Source organism: Ovis aries, chromosome X (genome assembly GCF_016772045.2).
Source record: "Ovis aries strain OAR_USU_Benz2616 breed Rambouillet chromosome X, ARS-UI_Ramb_v3.0, whole genome shotgun sequence".
Lineage (NCBI taxonomy): Eukaryota > Metazoa > Chordata > Mammalia > Artiodactyla > Bovidae > Ovis > Ovis aries.
The window spans coordinates 116,663,984-116,689,022 of NC_056080.1; the positions used below are offsets into that span (position 1 = coordinate 116,663,984).

General features: G+C 40.1%; 1 protein-coding gene across 20 annotated transcripts in view; it reads left to right on the forward strand.

The window, feature by feature from the left end:
• KLHL13 (kelch like family member 13) overlaps nt 1–25,039 on the forward strand; it is a 447,719-nt gene that overhangs the window by 126,376 nt on the left and 296,304 nt on the right. For 16 of the 20 annotated variants that reach the window (XM_060407367.1, XM_060407350.1, XM_060407352.1 and 13 more), the window contains one exon: nt 22,731–23,023. The gene's annotated coding sequence lies outside the window, so the exon portion shown is untranslated. Of the gene's footprint in view, nt 1–8,029; nt 8,207–22,730; nt 23,024–25,039 lie in introns of those variants that run through there. The other 4 variants (XM_060407359.1, XM_060407368.1, XM_060407353.1 and 1 more) reach the window with 2 other exon arrangements.

Consider the following 25,039-nt stretch of genomic DNA (forward strand, 5'->3'; position numbering starts at 1 on the left):
CCTTGCTTTTGCTCTTTGTGTGGAATGGGTTATAGCTTGTTCTCTATTATTCTATCGCTAACTCTAAGTTTATGCAAACTCAGTTCCTTTAGATGATAAGGCTCACTCATCCTTCTGCCTAGTGTGCAGATGAGCAAAATTTGACCAGATCAGACTAGAAAGATGTCAACTCTGGTCACAGCCCCTTTATATATAGTTTGGAGTTCCAGCAATCTTAACTGGGCCTCTCTGGAAGATGGCCAGAACCTGGAAAGAAACAAAGAAGGCCTTTGAGAGTTGGAAAGAACTATCACAGAGGCCATGGACTTTACCCTGTAGGAGAAGCACCAGGAGAGGCAGGCAGATCCTTCTTTAATCAGTAACCTTATTTGGTACACAGTTCTAATAGACTTCATCATCTGGCCTGCTGGCCCACAGAAAATTAGATGAGGGGCTATTAGCAGCAGGTCCATTGAGAGCCAGAAGAAATAATAGCCAAAGCTTGGAATGCAAGGGAGGAATAGAATTTTAAAAGATATATACAAAAACCCAAAAAAGCTCAGCAATCTGAGGCCATTGAATGAAAACAAAAGCAGCTGTGTGGGCAACCAAAGCCCTAAGCACATCTCCTCCTTTAAGACTGGGAACTGTCTTTCATCTCTGTCTATATGTATTCCCAGCACTTAAGTCCATAAAGTTGTATAAGATAGGTTCTGCTCACTCCATTCTGATTAAGAAGTCAGGAAAAAAATTCATCCTTAAAAAATGTGATTAAAAGACACATGAGTAAATCCCTGACCACAGGATTACTGGATCTTATGGTCTGTTTATGTTTAACTTTATTAGAAACTGCTAAACCTCTCCAAAGTGACTGTACCATTTTGCATTGCCATCAGCAATGTTTTAGTTTCCATTGCTCTGCAGCCTTATTAGCATTTGGTATTATTAGGCTTTAAGCATTTTAATATTCTAAAAGATACATAGTGGTGTGTTATTTTGGTTTTAATTTATATTTATCTAACCACTTATGATACAGAATATCTTTTCATGTGGTTATTTGCTATCGTTTATTTTCTTTGGTGAGGTATTTGTTCAAATATTTTGCCTTTTTAAGAATTGGGTTACTTTTTTCTCATTATTGAATTTTCAGAGTTCTTTATACATTCTGGGTACAAACCTTTGATCAGATTAGTATTTACTCAAGTGAAGTGAAACTTTACATTCACATAAAAACGTGCATATAAATGTTTTTAGTGGCTTTATTCATAATTGCTGAAAACTGGAAACAATCCAAATATCTTGCAACTGGTGAATAATTTTAAAAAATTGTAGTACATCTGTAAAATGGACTACTACTCAGCAGTAAAAATGAGAAAACTCCTGATTCACCCAATAATATGGATGAAACTCCAGTGCTTTATATGAAGTAAAAGAAGTTGGGTTCAAATTGCTTTATATTGTCTGATTCCACTTATGTGACATTCTAGAAGAGGCCAAACTATAAGGGCAGAAAACAGATCAGTGGTTACCAGGAGCTGTGGGTTGGGAACAGGGGTTGACTACAAAAGGGTGAGCAGGAAGGATGTTTGAAAGGTGACAGAACTATTTTTTATTAATATATTGATTTTGTTGGTGCTTTGTCAACACTCATAGATCTAAGATGACAGAAGGTGAATTGTATAATTCACCTGTATAAATCATGCCTCAGATTTTAAAAAGGACAAAAAGAAGAGTTGGAGGTATCAAAAGGAAGTAAGTTTTAAAGTCACTTGTTTGACTAAGTATGAAGAGAACGCTAGATTTCTAATTTATATTCACTCAAGACTTTGATATAGTTCCATTTATTCTGGCATTTAGTATTACTGCTGAAAGTCTAGAAAGTTTATTATCTTAGTGATTTTTTTTTCCTAAAAAAGTTTTTTTGAATGAGGCTTGAAACTACTACTTCAATTCTGAGAATGTGAAGAAATACAGTGTCATTAAAAAAAAACAGGAAATTAACATGTGATACAGTATTATTAACTAAAGTATAGATTTTGTTCAAATTTCACAAAATTTTATGCTAGTGTCCATTATTTGTTTTCATACCCTATTCAAGATTTCATATTGCATTTACTTGCATTGGACAGTTTTAGCTGCATGTAGCAAATTCTAATAAACTCTTTTCATTTTTATTCTGTTACAAATATTTTCTAATTTTCCTTGTTATGGCTTCTTAGATACACACATCATTTAAAAGTGGACATTTAATTTCCAAATACATGGGTTTTAAAGTATCTTTGATATTAATTTCTTTTTTTAAATATAAATTTATTTATTTTAATTATTTGGATTTTAATTTCTCATTTAAATTCTTTCTTGTCTGTAGTCACCTTCTGTGTTTTTTCAGTCTTTTAACTTTATTGAGGCTTTCAATTGCTAAGTCAAAGATCTCGCTTGGTAAATGTCACATTGCACTTGAAAATATGTGGATTATTTGCAAATATCTTTTGATACTGACTTCTAACATAATTCTACAGTGATAAGAGAACAGACTCTGTATGATTTAAATACCTTTAGACCATGAGATTTTTGCAGCTTATTTTATGTCCCTGGATATGTTCCTGGTTTATAATCTATGGGAACTTGAATAGAATTTGTATCCTGCTGTTGTGGGAAAATTGTATAAAACTTGATTATGTTAAATTGGTTCATAGTGCTTTTGAGGTCTACTATATCCTTCTACTTTTCTATCTACCCATTCTATTAATTTTTGAAAGTTTAATCTTCTTCAAATTTAATATCGAAAATGCAACTAAAAATCTTAATTTATCTATTTAAAGAAATAAGTATAATATATAGTGGAACCATATGTAACTTTACTCTGTATTTTCTAAGTCTCCTGTAAATGTGTTATCATACTTTCACAATTTAAAAAATAAAAATAAATAAAAAATTGTGAAAGATACACTACTGTGGCTACCTTTCAAGGGGTGTTCAGTAAGCTAGAGTATTAAACTACTCATTAGAATTCTGTAAGAAGTTTAATTGTTTTGAGGGGAACAAAAAATGTTAATTATTTGATTTGGACTTGCAGGGAATTGTGAATGCAGCAGCATCAGGCCTTTGCTTAGCAGCGAGTTATTCATGTGATGGAGACATAGTTATGGTGGAAGAAGGGAGGAGAGAAAACTGGTCATCAAAAATAATCATCGGCTTCTCTGATTTTTCCTTAGTTCATGTGTGTACCACAGACATGAATTACACTCTATTTTCCCCTTTTCTTTCTTATCCTCCTCTTCATCCTAGACTCATCAGTCCTTCCTTCAGTTTGGAGCCACGTCTCTGTGATCCAGACATACAACTAATAGCTCAGTCTCACAGTTTTACTTATTTCCTATGAATATTCCTACCTGTGTGAATTTGCTCATATTGGTCCCTTTACCTAATATACCCTACTCCTGTGACTCCTCTAATCTCTGATAGGCAAAATATATCTTTCAAGATCCAACTCAAAACCTGCCTCCTGCATTATCAATCATCCCATTTGTAAGTAAATTTTCCCTCTGTGTACTTAGTAGAGTTGCAAAGAATGTTTTGACTCCAAAACATGTTTTGCTTTGACTCCAAAGGCAGGAAGTAAAATAAAAGAACAAATATGTGCACATTACAGATGCTAGAGAAATGTTTAATGATGAAGCCGGACCATTTGTTTGAAGCAGTAAAGTGTAGTAGTTAATACCATGGAGGTGCCACTTTGCTTAAGTTTAAATATAAATACTACCAGCTCTGCAGTATACTGCAAGAATACACAGAAGAACTGTACAAAAAAGATCTTCACAACCCAGTTAATCACAATGGTGTGATCACTCACCTAGAGCCAGACATCTTGGAATGTGAAGTCAGGTGGACCTTAGGAAGCATCACTATGAACAAAGCTAGTGGAAGTGATGGAATCCCAGTTGAGCTGTTGTATCCACGTGTTCCAGGAAACAAACTCACTCAGAAGGACAATGCAGATAGTGGACTGCAGTTTATTACACTGGCAGGCCCAAGGCAGAGTCTTCTCTTAGCCAAGGAACCCAATCAGTTTTTGTGAAAACCTTATATACCCTAAGTGTACGTGCCTAAACCCACCTCCCCAGATTGCCTGAAACTAGTCTGAACAAAGGAAAAAGAAAGATACAATCAAAGTCAACCTGTGATTCATATGCCTTAAACCTAGGTAGTTAACAGTGGACAATTATCAATAGGCTTGTGGTCATTCCCCAATAGGCATAATAGAATGTATGATTCTATTCGGTCACACAGATAATTAGGGTATTATTTTAGGCGATGGAGAGCCCTGGGGCTCTTCCTTCCAGGGTTCTGGTTTTCCAGTTGGTATGTCATTTCCATAGATACCAGGCATATAGCTCAAAGTCCACAGTCCGGCCCAAGAAGGAGTCCTGCTTTCAAGATAGAGCCTGTTCTGTTTCCTCCTTCAGAACTATTTCAAATCCTAAAAGATGATGCTGTGAAAGTACTGCACTCAATATGTCAGCAAATTTGAAAAACTCAGCAGTGGCCACAGGACTGGAAAAGGTCAGTTTTCATTCCAATTCCAAAGAAAGGCAATGCCAATGAATTCTCAAACTACTGCACAATTGTACTCATCTCACATGCTAGTAAAGTAATGCTCAAAATTCTCCAAACCAGGCTTCAGTAATACATGAACCATGAACTTCCTGATGTTCAAGCTGGTTTTAGAAAAGGCAGAGGAACCAGAGATAAATTGCCAACATCCGCTGGATCATCAAAAAAGCAAGAGAGTTCCAGAAAAACATCTATTTCTGCTTTATTGACTATGCCAAAGCCTTTGACTATGTGGATCTCAATAAACTGTGGAAGATTCTGAAAGAGATGGGAATCCCAGACCACCTGACCTGCCTCTTGAGAAACCTATATGCAGGTCAGGAAGCAACAGTTAGAAGTGGACATGGAACAACAGACTGGTTCCAAATAGGAAAAGGAGTACATCAAGGCTGTATATTGTCACCCTGCTTATTTAACTTATATGCAGAGTACATCATGAGAAATGCTGGACTGGAAGAAGCACAAGCTGGAATCAAGATTGCCAGGAGAAATATCTATAACCTCAGATATGCAGATGACACCACCCTTATGGCAGAAAGCGAAGAGGAACTAAAAAGCCTCTGAATGAAAGTGAAAGAGGAGAGTGAAAAAGTTGGCTTAAAGCTCAACATTCAGAAAACAAAGATCATGGCATCTGTTCCCATCACTTCATGGCAATTAGATGGGGAAACAGTGGAAACAGTGTCAGACTTTATTTTTTTTTGGCTCCAAAATCCCTGCAGATGGTGACTGCAGCCATGAAATTAAAAGACGCTTACTCCTTGGAAGGAAAGTTATGATCAACCTAGACACCATATGAAAAAGCAGAGACAATACTTTGCCAACAAAGGTCCATCTAGTCAAGGCTATGGTTTTTCCAGTAGTCATGTATGGATGTGAGAGTTGGACTATAAAGAAAGCTGAGCGCCAAAGAATTGATGCTTTTGAACTGTGGTGTTGGAAAAGACTCTTGAGAGTCCCTTAGACTGCAAGGAGATCAAACCAGTCCATCCTAAAGGAGACTAGTCCTGGGTGTTCATTGGAAGGACTAATGTTGAAGCTGAAACTCCAATAATTTGGCCACCTGATGCGAAGAGCTAACTCATTGGAAAAGACCCTGATGCTGAGGAAGATTGAGGGCAGGAGGAGAAGAGGACGACAGAGGATGAGATGGCTGGATGGCATCACTGACTCAATGGATGTGAGTTCGGGTAGGCTTCTGCAGTTGGTGATGGACAGGGAGGCCTGGCGTGCTGCTGTTCATGGAGTCGCAAATAGACACGACTGAGCGACTGAACTGAACTACCATCTCTGCGGTATACTGGCTATTTTGGGCAGATTAACCTTGAAGTCTCAATTTTCTTATCCATCAACTGGCACTAATAATAGCACCTACCTGGAGTTGTGAATTAATCCAGGTTGCTCAGTGGATAAAGAATCTGCCTGCAACGCAGGAGACTCGGGATAAATCCCTGAGTTGGGAAGATTCCCTGGAGCAGGGCATGGCAACCCACTCCAGTATTCTTGCTGGAGAATCCCATGGACAGAGGAGCCTGGTGGGCTACAGTCCATGGGGTCGCAAAGAGCTGGACACGACTGAAACAACTGAGCACACATGCACTATGTAACATAGCTGGCATATCAGTAGCCCCATGTAAGTGTTGGCTTTATTATTTTGAAGGTAACCTTAGTACTTACAACTAATTATAATCAGGCTAAATTGTCAATTCGAAGAATGTGTTTGTTTTCAAGGGGATATTGCCATTAGGAGACATAGAAATATAAAATGACATTTATATTCATCCCATCCAGGTGTGTCAGAAGGATCATCACCACTGGTTCCATTATGGATTCTGACCTAGTCGCTCAGTCATGTCCGAGTTTTTGTGACCCCATGGACTGTAGCCAGCTAGGCTCCTCTGTCCATGGGGATTCTCCATGCAAGAACACTGGAGTGGGTTGCCATTTCTGTCTCCAGGGGATCTTCCTGACCCAGGGAACCAACCCGGGTCTCCAGCATTGCAGGCAGATTCTTTACCATCTGAGCCACCAGGGAAGCCCAAGGATTCTAACCTAACTTGATGAAAATATATCACGGCAGCCCTTCATAATAGGACTTTAAAGGGGGTTGCACTGGTGGAAGCAGGGTTAGGGGTAAGTCAGCTGCTATACCGATCTCTCTGAAGAGAGCCCTTAGAGCTGAACTGTTAAACTTGCAGCCATTTGATATTCTAGGCAGCTGTCTGACACTGAACTTTGGTGCCCCACAGTGTAATTAACAGGCATACACACAGCTGCCTTGTCAGACAATTGGCCAGACTTGGCAGTGCATGCTGCAGAGGCGGGGTGGTGGCAGGGAGCACCCAAGATATGTTCACCACTTTGGGCACGGAGTTTTCCCATCAGCTTCACAAATCACACTGCAGCTGCACCCTGAGCACTTCTCAAGGCAGTGTGCCTGCTAATTTCTTAGAGTGGACCACCTACATTCCTCAATTTATAATGGGTTTCCATTCTCTAGCTTATCCAACAACAATCCCACTAGCTTGAACGCCTCCTCGATGCTATCAGTGTCAGCTGTGACTGGCTCATTAGCTTTTTTTGTTTTTAATTCCCCCTCTAAACCACACAAAGACAAGAATTTTCATCCCTGTTACCACAGGCCAGAGAAATCTTGCTCAGGGAAGGAAGTGTAAGAGGAAGGGTGATGTCAGGAAAAAAGCACGGGACTTGGAATCAGGAGACCTCCCTTTTTGTTTTAGCTCATTAGTTATGTGACCTTGAGAAAGTTGTTTGTTCTCTCTGGAACTTTGTACCTTAATGTGTACAATTAAGAAAGTTAAGGTTAGAGGGCTTTCTGGGATATTTGTGGCTTTGGGTTTCCACCACCCTTAAACCATTTCAGCAACTCTGGATCTTGGATCCCGGATGCAATGAGACCCTGTATAAGAATCTTAGAACTGTCCCTACCCTGAAACTGCTCCTTGCTAAATAACCAACTCTTTTGCAAACTACGATTCATATCTTTGAAACTTCCAGTCTATTTTGCTTTCTAGCCTTTCTTAATGGTGCTGCATAATCCTAACATGGGGCTGTATTCAGAATGCTCCAGAAGCTTTTGCTGAAACGCTCAAGAATGACAAGATCAATTCTAAGCCCAGTTTTGCTACTCCGTTTAGGGTATACTCCTACCCTGGTCTTGCTCGTCTATGTTATGGTTTTGACTTTTTATCTGTGTCAGCCATCCAGCTTCTAGTTTGAGAAACACTCTGTTGATTTTAGCTAGGCTCATTTAGCTCATTTCCCTTGTGGGGAAATGTCTCACACTAGGGGCCTCCCCTAGAGCCTGAGGAACTGGCTCCTCCCTGACAGTCTCACTCAGTGACCTCTGCACATCCTTACCCAATTGAAATCAGGTTGGGAGTGTCTGAAAAGGAGATCAACAGCCTTAGGGTGTGTGTAGTCAGAAGGCTGAGACTCAGTAGACTCTAGTGCTGCTGATTTTTCCTTGAGGGGTGAGAGATGTTTGTGGGTAAGAGCCAATTATGTGCATCTCTCCCCAGCTGCATTCAGTCATACCTGAATTGATACCTGTATGTTGGCGAGAGTGGAAGTATTTTCATTATGGAAATCGGTAAACTTTATAAATCAGGGATGTTTATTTTTTCAATCTTTTTTCTTTCTTTTGTTCAGATTAGATAATTTCTGTTGATCTGTCTTTTAAGTTCATTGGCTCTTTGCTCTGTCATCTCCAATCTTCTATTATTGATCCCTTGGAGTGAGTTTCTAATTTTGGTTATTGTGTTTTTCAATTCTAAACTTTACATTTTCTTCTTTATGTCTTTTCTTTCTTTCTTTTTCTTTTTTTTTTTTTTGAGACTTTCCCTTTTTCCAGTTGTCTCAAAAATATTCATGGCTGCTTCCAAGACCATTTTTATAATAGCTGTTTCAAAGTTACTACCAGATAATTACATCTGTGTTATTTTGACACTGGCATCTGTTGATTGTTTATTCTTGTGTGAATTGAAATTTCCCTGGTTCTTTGTATGCCTAGGGTTTTGGGATTGCATACTCAACATTTTGACTATTATAAAACCCTATGACAGATGTTAATATTTTAGCAATCAGCCTGGTTAGGTTTGGGATACAATTTCCAATCCACCTCTGTAGGCTAGTAGTTCCAATTTCAGTTCGATTTTCAAAGCCTTTGTATTGGTATTTGGATCTGTCCCAATTGTGTACCACCTAGTGGTCAGTGTAGGGCCTCAAGAGTAATTTCTCTTGTGGTTCAGTTCTCAGAGTTTTTGGCATGGTCATTGAGTTAAAGGTGATTAAGATCAGATCCACACATGCTCCCCTAGCAGGTGAGCCCAGGAGCTTATAAAACAATCTCATGGGGTCACTTTCCAGGAGTGTGCCCTTTATGTAATCTCCTCAATACTTTCTGGCTTCCAGGACTCCATTTTTAGTTTTCAAGACAGAAACTAGGGGCTTTAGTTCTCCCTCTGCTCTGCACATCTATACTTACGTCCACTTCCCAGGCCAAGCTGTAGGAAGAGAGAAGAGCACAACAAAAGAGGAATGGGAGTTTGCCCAAGGGGGTCAAGCTGTACTGATCAAAAACTATTTTGGCTCATGGAGGTTGCTCTGCCACCACTGCCCCTGGGTTGCCTGGGGTCTGGGCCATGAGATAGTGGAGACAGATAAAAGAAAACTACTTTGATCATCAGGAGTTTCTTTCCCTGGTCTTAAAGGCAGGATTAGAGTTTCTCCTGAAACTTTCTATGTTTGTACTGATGCCTACTTTTGGGTTTTAGGCTATGTTATATTTAGCGTGGGAGATACCACAGGGGGACAATGGTAGGTAAACTTGCCGTCAGTGGGGTGATACTTCAGATTTTGGTTTTCTTCCTCAATCTGCCTGCTACTATTTACTTTTCCTGGACCTCCCAGGTGGCTCAGTGGTAAAGAATCCATCTGCCAATTCAGGAGACACAAGAGATGTGGGTAGTCCTTGGGTCAGGAAGATGCCCTGAAGGAGGAAATGGCAACCTACTCCAGTATTCTTGCCTGGAAAATTCCATGGATAGAGGAGCCTGGAGAGCTACAGTCCATGAGGACGCAGAGTTGGACATGACTGAGCACGCATGCACACCTTTACTTTTCAGCATCTTCAAATAGCTGCTTCATGAATCTGTCCAGGTTTTATAGCTGCATTAAGTGGGAGAGACAGGCTGGATTGCACTTACTCTTGCCTGCCTGGAGTTGAGGGCCCTTTGTTTTTTCCCTGAGATCCAGTGGTTAAACATTAGTCAGCACACTACTGGCTGATTGTACAAAATGCAACTCTAAGTAAGGTCACTCCTTATGTAATCTCTCACCTTTCAGACAGGCCTACCATTTTCTCTCTGTGTGACTCTGAACAATTAGTTACTCTGCCACTCTAGGCTTCAATATTCTCATTGTAACTGCTGTTGCTGTAACTAGAGGATAATAATAGTATAGCTCTCCTTAGTTTGTCATGAAATAATGCAGTATCTGGCATATAGTACATGCTCAATATTCTCATTTGTAACTTGAGGATAATAATAGTATATGCCTCATTGGTTTGTCATGAGGTAATGTAGCACCTGGCATATAATACATGCTCAATAAATGGAAGTGATACTATTAAGAAATTAAGAAAGAACTTGTGTTTCCATCTCTTTCAGAAGAAGAGAGGTATGTATTTGGCCAGAAACAAAACCTAGACATGGAGAGGTCTTCTATCATAAAGGTTTAGAGCTTGGACTTTGGAGCCAGCAGGCAAGTCTCAAACTAAGCTTCTTACAAGCTATGAGACATTGGGCAAGTCATTTCACCTTTCTGTGCCATCAATAAAATGAGTACAATGATAGTGCATACTTTACAGAGTTATTGGAAGGATTAAAGGAGATAATACATGAAAAATGCTCATTAAATATTGGCCTTATTAATACTGTATCAACTGAATTTGGTGTCTACTGTGATCTAGGCCCTATAGGGCTATTTAGTGGGAGCTTAGAGAGGAAATGCCTATAGACAGACAATGTGTGTGTGTATGCACATGCACAACACATATTGTGTACATGTAAACACAAATGAATTTCATGTCATATACTGTATTATATGTGTATGTGTATACACACACACACACAGTCATCTATACAAACACATACAATCATCTACATATTTATAAAATATCCATTAAATGGCCCTGTAGGGCCTAGCTCACAGTAGACACTACATTCTCTCTCTCTCTCTCACACACACACACGCATGTTATGGTGGCATTTTGGAACTTACTGTTAGCCCTCCTTTCTCTTCCTAAGACACTTCCCAGTCACCTGGTCTCTGCAGGATTGTAGGGCCCAGAGCCACTGCCATGATCCACTTTAAAACACCTGACAATGCTTACTGGACTGTAACAAAGTGAAATTAATGGGAACACAGCTCATCTTTCCAGATTGACTTAGGGCTCTGTCACTTCCTGCTTAGAGCTGTGGTCCTCAGTTCCCTTTGAATTAAGAGCTTGTGACTCTTGGGCCTGCCCTTTCCACGCCATGGGCCGACTGCTTGTTTACCCAGACTCTCCATAGGAGCAGCATGTGCATTGTTTCTGTGCAAATGGTGGCTGAAGCTAGAATTTCGAGAAGTGGTTTTGCTGATACATTGTTCTGTGGTTTGTCTAACACCCTCTTTCCAGAGCAGCACATTGCCTCTAATTTTCTTCTTTGGGTGTCTGGTTGGATTTAAAATTTTCCCTTTATTCAGTCCTTGTCATTTAAAATTTTCTCTGTGCTCTAAAGATGTTGAGATTTCATTTTACAGCTTTGACAAAGAGTGGCATAATTGAATGTTTAATATTCAAAGCAGCAGCAACAGCTAAAGCCCTTCACGTGATAAGACCCTGTTCTCTGTGTCCCCAGCATCTGCCACCTTTGGGGAGAGAGCATGGTACAGTAGATAGAATTCTGCACTGGCAGTCCAAAAACTGATGCCCAGTCCTGGATCTGACCTTCATTGCCTTGGGGTCATAGGGCAAGTCATATCACTGCTCCGAGTGTCATTTTCTGTCATCTGAATACAGGCAGGCTTGGGATCACAGCCACAAAGCTCAGCTAAGGCCACGAGTGGAGCAGATGGAAACCAGCAAGAGCACATGATGCCCCGGGGGCCCCCCGCCGGGGAAAGCAAATAATTTAAGGAGCTGGTCCCCAGCCAATCTCCTTTGCTCTTCCTCCCTCAGGCTGATAAAAGCTCTGGAAAGATGCATTCTCTATGAAACATGGAGACTTGAGCCAGATCATTTTGGAGGCCTTTTAGTTCCCAAATTGGGGGATTATCATGGGAGAGACTGGGTATTAAAGCAGGTAGGGGAATATTGCTGAAACTGCTGCTGTTATGCTTGGGGGGTCCCAAGCAGGAAGAGAGAAAAATCTAGTCATTTAACGTTGTGGTTTTTGTTTCCTCATTTCTGAAAGGGGGATAATAATATCTCCTCTGCTGAGTGCTCAGGGCAGCTGTGAAGAGCAAAGGCGATGATGCTGTGGCTGTGGTCCTGGGAGCACTCTCAAGCAGAAATCAGCTGCATTCAGGCCCCATGTGGGAAAATGTGTTCCTTCCCTGGCCTTCCCATGCTGGGCACCAAAATCTAACTGCATCTGCCAGGTGGTATCCACGCAGTCCAGTCAACAGTCCTTGAAGACCCCAGAAAGACTTTACTGAAAGAACTCAATGTAGGCAAGGATTACATAGAATTTAGTGTAATTTAAACTGAGGTGTAAAATTTCTATATCAAACTATAGGCTACCGCAGTGGCTCAGTGGTAAAAAAAAAAATCTGTCTGCAGTGCAGGACTACAGGAGATACAAGTTTGATCCCTGGGTCAGGAAGATCCCCTGGAGAAGGGCATGGCAACCCACTCCAGTATTCTTGCCTGGAGAATCCCATGGACAGAGGAGCCTGGTGGGCTACAGTCCATGGGGTCACAAAGAGTTGGACACAACTGAAGCAACTTAGCACGCAGTGTTAATTTCCAGTTTCCTCTTCACTAAGGAATTGGGGGAAGCATTTAGCTCAGTGTAGTTTTGAAACTATTGAGGTTCTGGGTTTCTATGCTATTCTCCTCATCTAAGTCCTCCAAATCCTTTTCTTTGTGTCTTATGCTGTTTTGTCTCCTCTTGCTGAGCTGTTCTGGGAAGAGTGTTTTCTTTGTATCAGGACCTTCATGAATCGACACAGGAAATTCACAATCACTTGGCAAATATTTATAAAGTGTTGGCTCTATGTCAGGTAATGCACTAAACTGGAGAGTAGGGACACAGAGTTTTTGAAATAAGTTCCTATCCTTTAGAAACTCAGAGTTCGGAGCAAAGGAGCCAAACTATTCAAGAAGTGAGATAAGTGCTTGGATAGTTTCATAGAGGAGGCCAGGGGAGCCTCACCCAGCATGGTTGAGGGTGCTGGTAGGGCTGGTTCAAGGAAGACTGCCATCTGAGCTGAGGGCCATAGGGGTAGTTGGAGCTTCCCTACAGAAGGTGGTTGGAAGTAAGATTTTCCAGGCAGAGGAAGTAGTGTGCATCAAGGCAGTGGGGGCATAGGCAAGCATGGCATTTGCAGAGAGCTGCAGTAGTTGGTTGACTCAGGAAGAGGTATTAAGGGGTGGAGTGATGGGAGATGAGGCTCGAGAGATAAGCAGAGGCTGGATCAGGAAGGACTTGGACATCATGCTGAAAGAAAGCTAGAAGGGTTTTAAGAAGGGAATCAACATGATTGGGGCTGTGTTTTTGAGAATACAGTATTGAAAGAGAATTCAAGATTCTCAAGCATGATGGACGGAGACCAGTTAGGACATAGGGCAGAGACCCACAATTTCCAATATGGCAGGCAGTTGAATCAAGATAATCACAATGGTGTGATCACTCAACTATAGCCAGACATCCTGGAATGTGAAATCAAGTGGGCCTTAGAAAGCATCACTATGAACAAAGCTAGTGGAGGTCATGGAATTCCAGTTGAGCTATTTCAAATCCTGAAAGATGATCCTGTGAAAGTGCTGCACTCAGTATGACAGCAAATTTGGAAAACTCAGCAGTGGCCACAGGACTGGAAAAGGTCAGTTTTCATGCCAATCCCAAAGAAAGGCAATGCCAAGGAATGCTCAAACTACCACACAGTTGCACTCATCTCACACACACAGTTGCACTCATCTCACACGCTAGTAAAGTAATGCTCAAAATTCTCCAAGCCAGGCTTCAGCAATATGTGAACCGTGAACTCCCTGATGTTCAAGCTGGTTTTAGAAAAGGCAGAGGAACCAGAGATAAATTGCCAACATCTGCTGGATCATGGAAAAAGCAAGAGAGTTCCAGAAAAACATCTATTTCTACTTTATTGACTATGTCAAAGCCTTTGACTGTGTGGATCACAATAAACTGTGGAAAATTCTGAAAGAGATGGGAACCGCAGACCACCTGACCTGCCTCTTGAGAAACCTGTATGCAGGTCAGGAAGCAACAGTTAGAACTGGACATGGAACAACACACTGGTTCCAAATAGGAAAAGGAATACGTCAAGGCTATATATTGTCACCCTGTTTATTTAACTTATATGCAGAGTACATCATGAGAAACGCTGGTCTGGAAGAAGCACAAGCTGGAATCAGGATTGCCGGGAGAAATATCAATAACCTCAGATATGCAGATGACACCACCCTAATGGCAGAAAGTGAAGAGGGACTAAAAGCCTCTTGATGAAAGTGAAAGAGGAGAGTGAAAAAGTTGGCTTAAAGCTCAACATTCAGAAAACTAAGATCGTGGCATCTGGTCCCATCACTTCATGGGAAATAGATTGGGAAACAGTGGAAACAGTGTCAGAATCTATTTTTTTGGGCTCCAAAATCACTGCAGATGGTGACTGCAGCCATGAAATTAAAAGACGCTTACTCCTTGGAAGAAAAGTTATGACCAACCTAGATAGCATATTCAAAAGCAGAGACATTACTTTGCCAACAAAGGTCCGTCTAGTCAAGGCTATGGTTTTTCCAGTAGTCATGTATGGATGTGAGAGTTGGACTGTGAAGAAAGCTGAGTGCCAAAGAATTGATGGTTTTGAACTGTGGTGTTGGAGAAGACTCTTGAGAGTCCCTTGGACTGCAAGGAGATCCAACTAGTCCATTCTAAAGGAGATCAGTCCTGGGTGTTCTTCGGAAGGAATGATGCTAAAGCTGAAACTCCAGTACTTTGGCCACCTCATGCGAAGAGTTGACTCACTGGAAAAGACTCTGATGCTGGGAGAGATTAGGGGCAGGAGGAGAAGGGGACAGCAGAGGATGAGATGGCTGGATGGCATCACGGACTCAGTGGACATGAGTTTGAATGAATTGGTTGGTAATGGACAGGGAGGCCTGGAGTGCTGTGATTTATGGGGTAGCAAAGAGTCGGACACGACTGAGTGACTGAACTGAACTGAAATAAGGCAGTAGCAGTGCAGATAGAGATTCAAACTTGCCTCTGCTGAAGCAGTAGTAACTTGGGTCTAAGGATGGTGTTGGCTAAGTACTCTAAAAGTCAAGGCGTTTAATGACTGGGGAAAAAGCCCTGGATCTGTCTCAAAGGAAGTCACTGGTACCAGGGCCAAGAATCAGGATAGCAGGAAGTGATGATGGCAATGGTATCATGTGCAGAGTCCAAAAGAGCTTTAGCGGCACTGTATATTGAGGTCAAGTGCAGGTCAGTTGATATTTTTATGTTGCTTTGCTTGTATCAATATTAAAAACTAATATTTGTGTCTTGTTTGGCCTATACAACATTCTAAGCATTTTGAGTTGATAGTTAAAAACCAGGAGATTGGGACTTCCCTGGGGGGTTCAGTGGTTAAGACACTGTGCTTCCAATTCTGGGGGTGCAGGTTTGATCCCTGGTTAGATCCCTCCTGCTGCAAGGTATGCACCCCTGTCCCCCACACCAAAAACAAACCAGGAGGTTTTCCATTTTGATAATCCAGATTTCTGGTTTCTCTGGAGAATCCAGAAGCTCTGGCTGCACTGGGCCTGCATTCGTTCATGGTCATGATCAGCTCATGCTGAGTAGCTACTGCTGCCTTTAAAGGTAGTACTGCTTTTCAATCTGTCATGAACCTGCCTTCACCCTCTCTTGTGGCCCGATTGGCCAGTATAAACTTTCAACTTGTGATCCCCAGGTTATCTCAGGCTTGAATTTAAAGGGAGTCCAAGGCAGCTGGATTGCTCATATAGGACAGTCTTTATCTTCATACTGAAAAGAAGAGGTATTCCAAAAAAATCCAGTGACTAGATTTTTAAATGTTGTCTTGATAACAAAAATATTAGGCTTTTAAAAAGATTCCTTAATTGTGGAATCTTTTCAAAGGCCTTTTATGAAATATGTTTTTATTGCTCTGTATTGTGACTGTTTACATAGATATTTTTTCCACCTATCTTGTGATTCTGTGCCTTTTCCTTAGTAGTGGGTATGAAATTTAAAAAGGTGCTGAATATACACATCTGTTGAAAGAAACAAATGGGGGGAGGTAAGACTGCTCCTCTTTCTTACTGGGGGCATCAGATGAAACTATGTATGTCAAAATACATAGCACAAAGCCTAGCACATAGTACACGAGCAAATCAATTTTTCCTCCCTGTGTAAAAAAGTGCTTAACGATCAGACCTTTGGCAAAAGCTGGTTTCCTTCCTTCCTTCTTCCACTTCTCTGGTACCTATGTTCCTTTGACCATAATAGCAGGGCTCTTACATGCAATCTCTCCCACTCAGAATGGCACTTGTCTATATATTCAATTCACTGATTGTATATTATAAGCCTGTGACGTATACAGCTCTGTAGTAGGGACTGCAGGGTTACCAGGGTCGTTAGATCCAGTTCTTCCCACTTACTCTTGCTTGATAGGGGAAATTGGACATATAATCAAGGAGCTGAATATACACAAAGCAAACTGTTCTGTGTTCTGCAAGAGAGGAGAGACAGAATGCCCCCACCATTTTTGAGGGAGGTTGGAGGAATCAGAAGAGGATTCCTGAAGGAGGTGAGACCAAAGATGGCACTGAGAAGAAAAAGATTTCAGCACATAGAGGTGGGCTGGCTGCAGAGGCAGCTCTCCACCTGCAGGAAATATTTCCCTTGGAATCGTGCCTGGTTGTCAAAGGCCTTTTGAAAGTCTAAATAAAGTAGATAGACTGGTTCCTTTTCTGCCAAGGGGTATATTTACCCTCTGAGAATTCTGTAGATGAACGATGCAAAAGCAAACAAAAACCCCAAAGTATCACACTTAACTAGGTCATGATACCATGATATTCAAACTATTGAACTGATATTTCTTTGCTTATAGCTGAAACTCATCTTATAAATATTTATTGAGCATTTATTATGTGCCAGGCACTGGCCCTGTTGCAAGATATTGGGGCATGTTAAAGTGAATATGATACAGGCTATACCCTCAAAAAGCCTCTAATTTGTTGAGACAGATATGAAAACTAAGCAATGTGGTAAGTAGTCTAAAAGGGGTCTGATCAGGGTGCTGTGAATGTGCAGAGGAGGCAATAATTAATTCTGTAGAGAAGGTGAGGCAAAGTGTCACAAAAGAGGTGATTTTTTTTTTTTTTTGTGGACCTTGATGAATAAGTAGGATTTCTCAAGACAGAGAAGGGGGTAAAGAAAGAATTAATATTAATCAGAGCCAAGAGCTTTGCACTTAGCCCTCAATGAAATTTGTGATCCAGGTATTACTGTTTCCATTTTGCAGATGAGGAGACCAAGGCCTCAAGAGACTGACTCATTTGAGGCCACACAGCTAATCAATGTCTGGTCAGGGTCAGAGACAGGCTTTTAATTCAAGCCTCTGTGGCTCCACCATACCAAGCTTCCTTCATGAGGAAGAAGCTGGTGCCAGTGGGGATATGGAATGGGATGCTAGGCAGAACAAAAGTTTTGCTGGAAATTGACAGAATTTGTGTCAGTGCGGTTTCACTTTAGCTGTGATGGTGATTGCCTGACTTGAGAGCACTTTAGGAATGATTATCTTCTTTTAGACCTGTTTTTGAAATGGGAGTTGTTCAGTGTCTGCTTACATCCACTGTAACATTCAGTTCAACAAGCACTTATTGACTGAAATGCAGCACAAGGGGTTTGGTGCCGTTTGACCATCTTCACAGTCATTTGTACGGTGATAGATTGGAACAATTCTTGGAAGACTCTTTGTAGCTAAAGGCACCAGATTGATGATGCTATTTCCAGTCCTTAGAGACAGAGAGACATGGCATGAAAATAAAGGCTGCAAGAACTTATTTTTCAAGATGTCACTCTCTTGAAAGTACAAAATGTTGTCTATTTAATAGCCATTTAAAATCATTTCTTCAACAAGGGAAGGTTTAAATAAATAGGTATCTATTTAAATATTAAAGTATTTAAATAGGTATTTAAATAAATATTTCACTTCAGTTCAGTTGCTCAGTCATGTCCGACTCTTTGTGACCCCATGAACTGCAGCACGCTAGGCCTCCCTGTCCATCACCAACTCCTGGAGTCCACCCAAACCCATGTCCATCAAGTAGGCGATGCCATTCAACCATCTCATCCTCAGTCGTCCCCTTCTCCTCCCGCCCTCAGTCTTTCCCAGCATTGGGTCTTTTCAAATGACTCAGCTCTTTGCATCAGGTGGCCAAAGTATTGAAGTTTCAGCTTCAACATCAGTCCTTCCAATGAACACCTAGAACTGATCTTTAGGATGGACTGGTTGGATCTCCTTGCATCCAAGGGACTCTCACGAGTCTTCTCCAACACCACAGTTCAAAAGCATCAATTCTTTGGTGCTCAGCCTTCTTCACAGTCCAACTCTCACATCCATACATGACTACTGGAAAAACCATAGCCTTGACTAGATGGACCTTTGTTGGCAAAGTAATGTCTTTGCTTTTTGATATGCTGTCTAGGTTGGTCATAACTTTCCTTCCAAGGAGTAAGCATCTTTTAATTTCATGGCTGCAGTCACCATCTGCAGTGATTTTGGAGCCCCCCAAAATTAAGTCAGCCACTGTTTCCACTGTTTCCCCATCTAATTGCCATGAAGTGATGGTACTGGATGCCATGATCTTAATTTTCTGAATGTTGAGCTTTAAGCCAACTTTTTCACTCTCTTCTTTCACTTTCATCAGAGGGTCTTTAGTTCTTCTTCACTTACTGCCATAAGGGTGGTGTCAACTGCATATGTGAGGTTATTGATGTTTCTCCCAGCAATCTTGCTTCCAGCTTCCTCCAGCAAGGTGTTTCTCATGATGTACTCTGCATATAAGTTAAATAAGCAAGGTGACAATATACAGCCTTGACGTACTCCTTTTCCTATTTGGAACCAGTGTGTTGTTCCATGTCCAGTTCTAACTGTTGCTTCCTGACCTGCATACAGGTTTCTCAAGAGGCAGGTCAGGTGGTCTGGGGTTCCCATCTCTTTCAGAATTTGCCACAGTTTATTGTGATCCACACAGTCAAAGGCTTTGACATAGTCAATAAAGCAGAAATAGATTTTTTTCTGGAACTCTCTTGCTCTTTTGATGATCCAGCGGATGTTGGCAATTTGATCTCTGGTTCCTCTGCCTTCTCTAAAACCAGCTTGAACATCTAAAAGTTCACGATTCACGTATCGCTGAAGCCTGGCTTGGAGAATTTTGAGCATTACTTTACTAGTGTGTGAGATGAGTGCAATTGTGTGGTAGTTTGAGTGTTCTTTGGCATTGCCTTTCTTTGGGATTGGAATGGAAACTGACCTTTTCCAGTCCTGTGGCCACTGCTGAGTTTTCCAAATTTGCTGGCATATTGAGAGCAGCACTTTCAAATCTTTCAGGATTTGAAATAGCTCAACTGGAATTCCATCACCTCCACTAGCTTTGTTCGTAGTGATGCTCTCTAAGGCCCACTCGACTTCACATTCCAAGATGTCTGTCTCTAGGTGAGTGATCACACCATCATGATTATCTGGGTCATGAAGATCTTTTTTGTACAGTTCTTCCGTGTATTTTTGCCACCTCTTCTTAATCTCTTCTGCTTCTGTTAGGTCCATAACATTTCTGTCCTTTATTGAACCCATCTTTGCATGAAATGTTCCCTTGGTACCTCTAATTTTCTTGAAGAGATCCCTAGTCTTTCCCATTCTATTGTTTTCCTTTATTTGTTTGCATTGATCTCTGAGGAAAGCTTTCTTATCTCTCCTTGCTATTCTTTGGAACTCTGCATTCAGATGCTTATATCTTTCCTTTTCTCCTTTGCTTTTCGCTTCTCTTCTTTTCACAGCTATTTGTAAGGCCTCCTCAGACAGCCATTTTGCTTTTTTGCATTTCTTTTTCTTGGGCATGGTCTTGATTCCTGTCTCCTGTACAGTGTCATGAACCTCCGTCCATAGTTCATCAGGCACTCTGTGTATCAGATTTAGTCCCTTAAATCTATTTCTCACTTCCACTATATAGTCGTAAGGGATTTGATGTAGGTCATCCCTGAATGGTCTGGTGGTTTTCTCCACTTTCTTCAATTCAGTCTGAATTTGGCAATAAGGAGTTCATGATCCAAACCACAGTCAGCTCCCGGTCTTGTTTTTGCTGACTGTATAGAGCTTCTCCATCTTTGGCTGCACAGAATATAATCAGTCTGATTTCAGTGTCAACCATCTGGTGATGTCCATGTGTAGAGTCTTCTCTTGTGTTATTGGAAGAGGGTGTTTGCTATGACCAGTGTGTTCTCTTGGCAGAATTCTATTAGTCTTTGCCCTGCTTCATTCTGTACTCCAAGGCCAAATTTTCCTGTTACTCCAGGTGTTTCTGGACTTTCTACTTTGCATTCCAGTCCCCTATAATGAAAAGGCCATCTTTTTTAGGTGTTAGTTCTAGAATGTCTTGTAGGTCTTCATAGAACTGTTCATCTTCAGCTTCTTCAGCATTAGTGGTCAGGGCATAGACTTAGATTACCGTGATATTGAATGGAAACCAATAGAGATAATTCTGTCATTTTTGAGATTGCATCCAAGTACTGCATTTCGGACTCTTTTGTTGACCATGATGGCTACTCCATTTCTTCTAAGGGATTCCTGCCCACAGTAGTAGATATAATGGTCATCTGAGTTAAATTCACCCATTCCAGTCCATTTTAGTTCACTGATTCCTAGAATGTCAGTGTTCACCCTTGCCATCTCTTGTTTGACCACTTCCAATTTGCCTGGATTCATGGACCTAACATTCCAGGTTCCTATGCAATATTCTCTTTCAGCATTGAACCCTGCTTTAATCACCATTCCCATTCACAACTGGGTATTGTTTTTGCTTTGGCTCCATCCCTTCATTCTTTCTGGAGTTATTTCTCCACTGATCTCTAATAGCATATTGGGCACCTACCGACCTGGGGAGTTCATCTTTCAGTGTCCTATCTTTTTGCCTTTTCATACTGTTCATGGGGTTCTCAAGGCAAGAATACTGAAGTGGTTTGCCATTTCCTTCACCAGTGGACCACATTCTGTCAGACCTCTCCACCATGACACGGCCGTCTTGGGTGCCTAAATAAATATTTATTTATTTATACAGATATTTTTTTTTAATTTAAATATATATCTGTATAGAGGATAGAAAAAGCATGTATCTATAAACCTGCATGCATGCATATATGCATGTGTGCTGTTCTTAGTCACTCAGTCACGTTCAACTCTTTGTGACCCCATGGATTGTAACCCTCCAGGCTCCTCTGTCCATGGGGATTCTCCAGGCAAGAATACTGGAGTGGGTTGCCATGCCCTCCTCCAGGGGAATCTTCCCAACCCAGGGAACAAACCCAAGTCTCCTGCATTGCAGGCAGATTCTTTACCATCTGAGCCACCAGGGATGCATATGTGAGTACTAACTCATTAGAATTTATATAGTAGCTTAACTGATAAAAATTACCTAAAAGCAAAGTCTACTGTAGTTCCTACCCCTCTTAACAAAAACAAAAAATCTTCCCCCCTTTCTCCTTTGAGCAGACAAAATGTTTGACTCAGGATTGAAGAGGTTGTTAGTGAAGAGAAAAATTACAGAACCCTGCTTACTTTGCTGATGTGAAAAAACTTAGCAAATATTAGGAGACAGAAACCTCATGGCTACCAACAACAGCAGCATAGAGCATGCAGCTAAAGAATTTCTCTCCATGGGGTGATCTTGGCCAAAGAATACAAAGTTTCAATAATGTAAGATGAATGAGTTCTGGAGATTTAACATACAGCATGGTGACTATTGTTTAACTGTAGAATGACAGTTGTGTTAATTAGCTTGATTGTGGTCATCATTTCACTATATATATATATATATATATATATATATATATATATATAACATTAAGTTGTACACCTTAAATGCATACAATTTTTTGTTGATTATACCTCAATAAAGCTGAAACAACTCCCACTGGTTAAAAGCTTTAAAGTGGTATGTGTGTGCACACATATGGACCTCCAAATTATCAAGTCCTCTCAGTCCCTTATCTAAAATAATTTTAAACTGTATCCCCTCCTATTATTCTCTGTTTCTAACTGATTTCAAATCTATTCCTGCATAGCTGTTCAAAATTGAACACTACTTTCTTCTTCCCAATTGTCTTTTAGAAAATAGATATATATCTTTTCTGATTAGATAACAAATATGTTTATTATTCAAAGTGCAAAAATACAGAAAAATACAAGAAATAAAAGTTAAACATCACCTGAAATCTCACCATCCTGTGGTAACTGGCATTATATGTTGGTTACCATCCTTTCATTCATCTCTCATATGTATTTACATACAAATACAATTTTGGTCATTTGCATGTCACCCTCCACTGCATAACCAGTGCTAACAAAAGGATGTGTATATTCTTCATCTCCTTCTTCAGGTCCATATAGCTATGTTAAAAATAAATACTCATATATACACATAGGGGTTTAAAACCATTATTCATTTTTGAAGAAGCATCATATCATATACTTTCCTCTGCCTCTTGCTTTTCTTACTCAACAGTGGAATCTCCAAGTTTACTAGAACAGATCTAATTAATTCCTGTGAATGTCTGCACAGTATTCCATGGTATGGATATATAATTTATTTACTTGTTTCTCTGTTACAGGGCATTCTTTTTGCTATGATAGAAACAATGTTGCTGTAAACATCCTTGTGTATGGATTTGTGTCAGTCACTTCAGTTCAGTCGCTCAGTCATGTCTGGCTCTTTGCGACCTGTGGACTGCAGCATGCCAGGCTTCCCTGTTCATCATCAACTCCTGGAGCTTGCTCAAACTCATGTCCATCGAGTTGGTGATGCCATCCTACCATCTCTTCATGGATTTGTGTAAATCTCCTTATACTATTATTTTTATTTCTTTGAGATACATTCACACCGGTGGAATTGTTGGAACCAAAGGTATGTGTGGTTTTCATTTATATAGATATTCCTAGATTGCTTTCCTAAAAGAATATGAATAGTCAGTACTGTAAGCAGTGTGATGAATGCTTCCTTCCCATCCTGCCAAGAATAGTTGTGAGTACTTAAATATTGGCCAATCTAATGGGTGAGAAAGAACTTAAGAATTTTTTAAAATTTACATATTCTCAAACTGCTATTGTTAAAGACTATTTGGATTTGCACTTCATAGTCTTCATTTTCCTACTGTGTATTTTTGTCTTATCAGTTTGAAGGAGCTAGTTGAGTATTATACATTTTAACCTTTTATCTGGCATATGTATTTGTAAGTTGTATTTCTCAATGGATCATCTGTCTTTTGAACTTGTTTATGAAATTTTTCTATAGAAATATTTAAAAAGAAAATTACGTTGTCAGTATGTTAAAGTTTTCCTTTATAGTTTCTGGGTGTTCTAGCTCAGATAAAAGATCTCAAAACCACTAAGTTACACATATATTTGTCTAAAAGTTCTTGGGATTTTTCTTGTTTTATTATTGAAACTTATGTTTTTAAGTTTAAATAAATTTACCTTTAACAGTGGGGTATTGTAGAGAGTTAAAATTAATTTTATTGTAGATGGATAACCAGTTGTGCCAGACTTTTTGTTAAATAAATTACCCCTTTCTTACTGAATTGAATTACCACTTTTGTCACATATTAAAGTCTCTGTAATAGTTCCACTGACCTAATATTTGTCTATTTGTATGTTGATATCGTACTCTTTTCTTTATAGTGGCTTCAAGATATATTTAAATTTTGGCATATACAGATTCACATACTATTTTTTTAATAACTTTATTAGTTTAGACTTAGATTTTTGTTTTTCTATCTAAAGCTCGTGTGTGTGTGTGTTAGTCGCTCAGTCATGTCTGACTCTTTGAGATTCCATGGACTGTAGCACGCCAGGCTCGTTTGTCCATGGAATTCTCCAGGCAAGAATACTGGAGTGGGTAGCCATACCCTCCTCCAGGGGATCTTCCCAACCCAGGGACTGAACCTAGATTTCCTGCATTGCAGGCAGATTCTTTACTGTCTGAGCCACCAGGGAAGCCTTAAGCTCATGTACTCTGTTATAAAACAAAGTAGTACAAAAATTTATGGGATTCTAATTGTAATTGCTTTGAATTTATGTATTCATTTGGGGAGAATTACCATTTTTATTATAGTTAGGCTTTCCATCCAAAAATATGGTGGTGTGTTTTTAGTTTTTCAAGAAAGCTAAGTTTAACATGGCTTACATTCTAGTCAATGTTATAAGCCAAGAGTCAGAATAAGCCCAATGTTTAAGCCAAGAGTCAGAATAAGCCATCTAGTTGTTGAACAAAGTGAATACAAAAGTGGTCATTATTTGCTGATAACTTTTATTTCTGTCTGTAAACTATAAGAGAATGAACTGAAAGTCAATTAGCACTAGTTATAGATACTAGAAATGTGGTAAGCACAACATAAATATAGGTAGTCCTCAATCTCACTATCCAAATAGTTGTTAGATTGACAGGAAAACATTACAACCAAATTTTGCTATGTGTTTCTTACACCTGCTGTAAGAGACCCATATGTGGCAACATTAAAAACCTTTACTACTAGATTTATTTTTATTCTTCTAAATGTCATTGTAACAATTACAAATCTTTAATATATTATTTACATTAATGTATGTGACTGTTGCTGTATAGAAGGAAAATAATTGCATGTGATATTGTATAGTTTCATTGTGTATTACATGCAAACATATCCATTAATGAGGTCCTTAAGGGTTAAGTTATTCAGTAATTGTTTTATTTTTTAAATATTTTAATCTTGTAATTAACTTTTTATCTGTACTGGGTCTTTGTTGCTGCAGGCTTTTCTTTAGTTGTGGCGAGCAGGGGCTACTCTCTCTTTGCGGCACTTGGGCTTCTCCTTATGGTGGCTTCTCTTGTTGTGGAGAAGGGCTCTAGAGTGTGCAGGCTTAGATGTCTTGTGGCATGTAGAAT